A 10,367-nucleotide genomic window follows, 5' to 3' on the forward strand; every position below is an offset into this window, starting at 1 on the left:
ATACCCTACTTTCTACACTCTATACCCTACACTCTACACTCTATACCATACACTCTATACCCTACAATCTATACCCTACACACTATACCCTACTTTCTACACTCTATACCCTACACTCTATACCCTACACTCTACACTCTATACCCTACACTCTATAACATACACTCTATACCCTACACTCTATACCTTACACTCTATACCCTACACTCTCCACTCTACACCCTACACTCTACACTCTATACCCTACTTTCTATACCCTACACTCTACACTTTATACCCTACACTCTATACCCTACACTCTATACCCTACACTCTATACCCTACACTCTACACTCTATACCCTACACTCTATACCCTACACTATACTCTATACCCTACACTCTATACCCTACACTCTTTACCCTACAATCTACACCCTACACTCTATACCCGACAATCTATACCCTACACTCTATATCCCAACACTCTATACCCTACACTCTATACCCTACACTCTACACTCTATACACAACACTATACACTCTATACCCTACACTCTATACCATACAATCTACACTCTATACCCTACACTCTACACTCTATATCCTACACACTATACCCTACTTTCTACACTCTATACCCTACACTCTACACTCTATACCATACACTCTATACCCTACACTCTATACCCTACACGCTATACCCTACACTATATACCCTACACTCTATACCCTACACTCTACACTCTATATCCTACACTCTACACTATATACCCTACACTCTATACCGTACACTCTATACCCTACACTCTACAATTTATACCCTACACTCTATACCCTACACTCTATACCCTACACTCTATACCCTACACTCTATACCCTACACTATATACTCTATACCCTACACTCTATACCCTACAATCTATACCCTACACTCTATACCCTACACTCTATACCCTACACTCTGTATCCCAACACTCTATACCCTACACTCTATACCCTACACTCTACACTCTATACCCTACACTATACACTCTATACCCTACACTCTATACCATACAATCTACACTCTATACCCTACACTCTATACCCTACACTCTACACTCTATACCCTACACACTATACCCTACTTTCTACACTCTATACCCTACACTCTACACTCTATACCATACACTCTATACCCTACACTCTATACCCTACACGCTATACCCTACACTATATACCCTACACTCTATACCCTACACTCTACACTCTATATCCTACACTCTACACTCTATACCCTACACTCTATAACATACACTCTAAACCCTACACTCTATATCCTACACTCTACACTCTATACCCTACACTCTATAACATACACTCTAAACCCTACACTCTATACCCTACACTCTACACTTTATACCCTACACTCTATACCCTACACTCTATACCCTACACTCTATACCCTACACTCTATACCCTACTCTCTACACTCTATACCCTACACTCTATAACATACACTCTATACCCTACACTCTATACCTTACACTCTATACCCTACACTCTACACTCTACACCCTACACTCTACACTCTATACCCTACACTCTATACCGTACACTCTATACCCTACACTCTATACCCTACACTCTACAATTTATACCCTACACTCTATACCCTACACTCTATACCCTACACTATATACTCTATACCCTACACTCTATACCCTACAATCTATACCCTACACTCTATACCCTACACTCTATACCCTACACTCTATATCCCAACACTCTATACCCTACACTCTATACCCTACACTCTACACTCTATACCCTACACTATACACTCTATACCCTACACTCTATACCATACAATCTACACTCTATACCCTACACTCTATACCCTACACTCTACACTCTATGCCCTACACACTATACCCTACTTTCTACACTCTATACCCTACACTCTACACTCTATACCCTACACTCTATACCCTACAATCTATACCATACACTCTATACCATACACTCTATACCCTACACTCTATACCCTACACTCTACACTCTATACCCTACACTCTATACCCTACACTCTATACCCTGCAATCTATACCATACACTCTATACCCTACACTCTATATCATACACTCTATACCCTACACTCTACACTCTATACCCCACACTCTACACTCTATACCCTACACTCTACACCCTACACTCTATTCCATACACTCTATTCCATACACTCTATACCCTACACTCTATACCCTACACTCTACACTCTAAAATCTATACCCTACTCTCTACACTCTATACCTTACACTCTATACCAAACACTCTATACCCTACACTATATACCATACACTCTATATCATACACTCTATACCGTACACTCTATACCATACACTCTATACCCTACACTCTATACCCTACACTCTACACTCTATACCATGCACTCTATACTGTACACTCTATACCATACACTCTACACCCTACACTCTATACCATGCACTCTATACCCTACACTCTACACTCTATACCCTACACTCTATACCCTACAATCTATACCCTACACCCTACGCTCTATACCCTACACTCTATACCCTACACTCTACACTATACTGTACACTATATTCCATACACTCTATTCCATACACTCTATACCCTGCACTCTATACCCTACACTATACACTCTATACCCTACACTCTACACCATACACTCTATACCCTACACTCTACACTCTATTCCCTACACTCTATACCATACATTCTATACCCTACACTCTATACCCTACACTCTATACCTTACACTCTATACTCTACACTGTATACCCTACATTCTATACCATACAATCTATACCCTACACTCTACACTCTATTCCCTACACTCTATACCATACACTATATACCCTACACTCTATACCCTACACTCTATACCCTACACTATACACTCTATACCCTACACTCTACACTCTATACCATACACTCTATACCCTAAACTCTATACCCTACACTCTACACTCTATACCCTACACTCTATACCCTACACTCTATACCCTACACTCTATACCCTACACTCTATACCCTACACTCTACACTCTATACCCTACACTCTATACCCTACACTCTAAACCCTACACTCTATACCCTACACTATACACTCTATACCCTACACTCTACACCATACACTCTATACCCTATACTCTATACCCTACATAATACACTCTATACCCTACAATCTATACCCTACACTTTATACCCTACACTCTATACCCTACACTCTACACTCTATACCGTACACTCTATACCATACACTCTATACCCTACACTCTATACCCTACACTCTATACCCTACACTCTACACTCTATACCCTACACTCTATACCATACACTCTAAACCCTACACTCTATACCCTACACTCTATAACCTAAACTCTACACTCTATACCCTACACTCTACACTCTAGACTCAATACCCTACACTCTATACCCTACACTCTATACCCTACAATTTATACCCTACATTCTATACCCTACACTCTACACTTTATACCCTACACTGTATACCCTACACTCTATACCCTACACTCTATACCCTACACTCTATAGCCCAACACTCTATACCATACACTCTATACCCTACACTCTATACCCTACACTCTACGCTCTGTACCCTACACTCTATACCCTACACTCTAATCCCTACACTCTACACTCTATACCCTACACTCTATACCCTACACTCTATACAATACACTCTATACCCTACACTCTATACCCTACACTCTACACTCTATACCCTACACTCTACACTCTATACCCTACACTCTACACTCTATATCCTACACTCTACACTCTATACCCTACACTCTATACCCTACACTCTATACCCTACACTCTATACCCTACACTCTACACTTTATACCCTACACTCTATACCCTACACTCTATACCCTACACTCTACACTCTATACCCTACCCTCTATACCCTACACTATATACTCTATACCCTACACTCTATACCCTACACTCTATACCCTACAATCTATACCATACACGCTATACCCTACACTCTATACCCTACACTCTATATCCCAACACTCTGTACCCTACACTCTATACCCTACACTCTACACTCTATACCCTACACTATACACTCTATACCCTACACTCTATACCATACAATCTACACTCTATACCCTACACTCTATACCCTACACTCTACACTCTATACCCTACACACTATACCCTACTTTCTACACTCTATACCCTACACTCTACACTCTATACCCTACACTCTATACCCTGCAATCTATACCATACACTCTATACCCTACACTCTATATCATACACTCTATACCCTACACTCTACACTCTATACCCCACACTCTACACTCTATACCCTACACTCTACACCCTACACTCTATACCATACACTCTATTCCATACACTCTATACCCTACACTCTATACCCTACACTCTACACTCTAAAATCTATACCCTACTCTCTACACTCTGTACCTTACACTCTATACCAAACACTCTATACCCTACACTATATACCATACACTCTACACTCTATACCCTACACTCTATACCCTACACTCTATACTTTATACCCTACACTCTATACCCTACACTCTACACTCTATACCCTACACATTATACCATACACTCTATACCCTACACTCTACACTCTATACCCTACACTCTACAACCTACACTCTATACCCTACACTTTATACCCTACACTCTACACTCTATACCCTACACTCTATACCCTACACTCTACACCCTACACTCTATACCCTACACTCTATACCCTACCCTCTACACTCTATACCCTACACTCTATACCATACACTCTATACCCTACACTCTACACTCTATTCCCTACACTCTATACCTTACACTCTATACCCTACACTCTATACCCTACACTCTATACCCTACACTCTATACTCTACACTCTATCCCATACACTCTACACCCTACACTCTACACTCTATTCCCTACACTCTATACCATACACTCTATACCCTACACTCTATACCCTACACTCTATACCCTACACTATACACTCTATACCCTACGCTCTACACTCTATACCATACACTCTATACCCTAAACTCTACCCTACACTCTACACTCTATACCCTACACTCTATACACTACACTCTATACCCTACACTCTACACTCTATACCCTACATTCTATACCATACACTCTATACCCTACACTCTATACCATACACTCTATACCCTACACTTTACACTCTATACCCTACACTCTATACCCTACACTCTATACCCTACACTATACACTCTATACCCTACACTCTACACCATACACTCTATACCCTATACAATACACTCTATACCCTACAATCTATACCCTACACTCTATACCCTACACTCTACACTCTATACCGTACACTCTATACCATACACTCTATACCCTACACTCTATATCCTACACTCTATACCCTACACTCTACACTCTATACCCTACACTCTATACCATACACTCTAAACCCTACACTCTATACCCTACACTCTATACCCTAAACTCTACACTCTACCCTACACTCTACACTCTATACCCTACACTCTATACTCTACACTCTATACCCTACACTCTATACCCTACACTCTACACTTTATACCCTACACTGTGTACCCTACACTCTATAGCCCAACACTCTATACCGTACACTCTATACCCTACACTCTATACCCTACACTCTACACTCTATACCCTACACTCTATACCCTACACTCTAATCCCTACACTCTACACTCTATACCCTACACTCTATACCCTACACTCTATACCATACACTCTATACCCTACACTCTATACCCTACACTCTACACTCTATACCCTACACTCTACACTCTACACTCTATACCCTACACTCTATACCATACACTCTATACTCTATACCCTACACTATATACCCTACATTCTACAATCTATACCCTACACTCTATACCCTACACTCTATACCCTACACTCTACACCCTACACTCTATACCCTACACATTATACCATACACTCTATACCCTACACTGTACACTCTATACCCTACACTCTACACCCTACACTCTATACCCTACACTTTATACCCTACACTCTACACTCTATACCCTACACTCTATACCCTACACTCTACACCCTACACTCTATACCCTACACTCTACACTCTATACCCTACACTCTATACCATACACTCTACACCCTACACTCTATACCATACACTCTATACCCTACACTCTACACTCTATATCCTACACTCTACACTCTATACCCTACACTCTATAACATACACTCTAAACCCTACACTCTATACCCTACACCCTACACTCTATACCCTACACTCTATACCCTACACTCTATACCCTACACTCTACACTCTATACCTTACACTCTATACCCTACACTCTATACCCTACACTCTATACCATACACTCTACACTCTATATCCTACACTCTACACTCTATACCCTACACTCTATAACATACACTCTAAACCCTACACTCTATACCCTACACTCTACACTTTATACCCTACACTCTATACCCTACACTCTATACCCTACACTCTATACCCTACACTCTACACTCTATACCCTACACTCTATAACATACACTCTATACCCTACACTCTATACCTTACACTCTATACCCTACACTCTCCACTCTACACCCTACACTCTACACTCTATACCCTACACTCTATACCCTACACTCTACACTTTATACCCTACACTCTATACCCTACAATCTATACCCTACACTCTATACCCTACACTCTACACTCTACACCCTACACTCTATACCCTACACTATATACTCTATACCCTACACTCTATACCCTACACTCTATACCCTACAATCTATACCCTACACTCTATACCCTACACTCTATACCCTACACTCTATATCCCAACACTCTATACCCTACACTCTATACCCTACACTCTAAACTCTATACCCTACACTATACACTCTATACCCTACACTCTATACCACACAATCTACACTCTATACCCTACACTCTATACCCTACACTCTACACTCTATACCCTACACACTATAACCTACTCTCTACACTCTATACCCTACACTCTATACCCTACACTCTAATCCCTACACTCTACACTCTATACCCTTCACTCTATACCCTACACTCTATACCATACACTCTATACCCTACACTCTATACCCTACACTCTACACTCTATACCCTACACTCTACACTCTACACTCTATACCCTACACTCTATACCATACACTCTATACTCTATACCCTACACTATATACCCTACATTCTACACTCTATACCCTACACTCTATACCCTACACTCTATACCCTACACTCTACACCCTACACTCTATACCCTACACATTATACCATACACTCTATACCCTACACTGTACACTCTATACCCTACACTCTACACCCTACACTCTATACCCTAAACTTTATACCCTACACTCTACACTCTATACCCTACACTCTATACCCTACACTCTACACCCTACACTCTATACCCTACACTCTACACTCTATACCCTACACTCTATACCATACACTCTACACCCTACACTCTATACCATACACTCTATACCCTACACTCTACACTCTATATCCTACACTCTACACTCTATACCCTACACTCTATAACATACACTCTAAACCCTACACTCTATACCCTACACTCTACACTTTATACCCTACACTCTATACCCTACACTCTATACCCTACACTCTATACCCTACACTCTATACCCTACACTCTATACCATACACTCTACACTCTATATCCTACACTCTACACTCTATACCCTACACTCTATAACATACACTCTAAACCCTACACTCTATACCCTACACTCTATACCCTACACTCTATACCCTACACTCTACACTCTATACCCTACACTCTATAACATACACTCTATACCCTACACTCTATACCTTACACTCTATACCCTACACTCTCCACTCTACACCCTGCACTCTACACTCTATACCCTACACTCTATACCCTACACTCTACACTTTATACCCTACACTCTATACCCTACAATCTATACCCTACACTCTATACCCTACACTCTACACTCTATACCCTACACTCTATACCCAACACTATATACTCTATACCCTACACTCTATACCCTACACTCTATACCCTACACTCTACAATTTATACCCTACACTCTATACCCTACACTCTATACCCTACACTCTATACCCTACACTCTATATCCTACAATCTATACCCTACACTCTATACCCTACACTCTATACCCTACACTCTGTATCCCAACACTCTATACCCTACACTCTATACCCTACACTCTACACTCTATACCCTACACTCTATACCCTACACTCTACACTCTATACCCTACACTCTATAACATACACTCTATACCCTACACTCTATACCTTACACTCTATACCCTACACTCTACACTCTACACCCTACACTCTACACTCTATACCCTACACTCTATACCGTACACTCTATACCCTACACTCTATACCCTACACTCTACAATTTATACCCTACACTCTATACCCTACACTCTATACCCTACACTCTATACCCTACACTCTATACCCTACACTATATACTCTATACCCTACACTCTATACCCTACAATCTATACCCTACACTCTATACCCTACACTCTATACCCTACACTCTGTATCCCAACACTCTATACCCTACACTCTATACCCTACACTCTACACTCTATACCCTACACTATACACTCTATACCCTACACTCTACACTCTATACCCTACACACTATACCCTACTTTCTACACTCTATACCCTACACTCTACACTCTATACCATACACTCTATACCCTACACTCTATACCCTACACACTATACCCTACTTTCTACACTCTATACCCTACACTCTATACCCTACACTCTACACTCTATACCCTACACTCTATAACATACACTCTATACCCTACACTCTATACCTTACACTCTATACCCTACACTCTCCACTCTACACCCTACACTCTACACTCTATACCCTACTTTCTATACCCTACACTCTACACTTTATACCCTACACTCTATACCCTACACTCTATACCCTACACTCTATACCCTACACTCTACACTCTATACCCTACACTCTATACCCTACACTATACTCTATACCCTACACTCTATACCCTACACTCTTTACCCTACAATCTATACCCTACACTCTATACCCGACAATCTATACCCTACACTCTATATCCCAACACTCTATACCCTACACTCTATACCCTACACTCTACACTCTATACACAACACTATACACTCTAAACCCTACACTCTATACCCTACACTCTACACTTTATACCCTACACTCTATACCCTACACTCTATACCCTACACTCTATACCCTACACTCTACACTCTATACCCTACACTCTATACCCTACACTCTATACCCTACACTCTACACTCTATATCCTACACTCTACACTCTATACCCTACACTGTATAACATACACTCTAAACCCTACACTCTATACCCTACACTCTACACTTTATACCCTACACTGTATACCCTACACTCTATACCCTACACTCTATACCCTACACTCTACACTCTATACCTTACACTCTATAACATACACTCTATACCCTACACTCTATACCTTACACTCTATACCCTACACTCTCCACTCTACACCCTACACTCTACACTCTATACCCTACACTCTATACCCTACACTCTACACTTTATACCCTACACTCTATACCATACACTCTATACCCTACACTCTATACCCTACACTCTACACTCTATACCCTACACTCTATACCCTACACTATATACTCTATACCTTACACTCTATACCCTACACTCTATACCCTACAATCTATACCCTACACTCTATACCCTACACTCTATACCCTACACTCTATATCCCAACACTCTATACCCTACACTCTATACCCTACACTCTACACTCTATACCCTACACTATACACTCTATACCCTACACTCTATACCACACAATCTACACTCTATACCCTACACTCTATACCCTACACTCTACACTCTATACCCTACACACTATACCCTACTTTCTACACTCTATACCCTACACTCTACACACGATACCATACACTCTATACCCTACACTCTATACCCTACACACTATACCCTACTTTCTACACTCTATACCCTACACTCTATACCCTACACTCTACACTCTATACCCTACACTCTATAACATACACTCTATACCCTACACTCTATACCTTACACTCTATACCCTACACTCTCCACTCTACACCCTACACTCTACACTGTATACCCTACTTTCAATACCCTACACTCTACACTTTATACCCTACACTCTATACCC

This window comes from Ranitomeya imitator, unplaced genomic scaffold (genome assembly GCF_032444005.1).
Source record: "Ranitomeya imitator isolate aRanImi1 unplaced genomic scaffold, aRanImi1.pri SCAFFOLD_141, whole genome shotgun sequence".
NCBI lineage: Eukaryota > Metazoa > Chordata > Amphibia > Anura > Dendrobatidae > Ranitomeya > Ranitomeya imitator.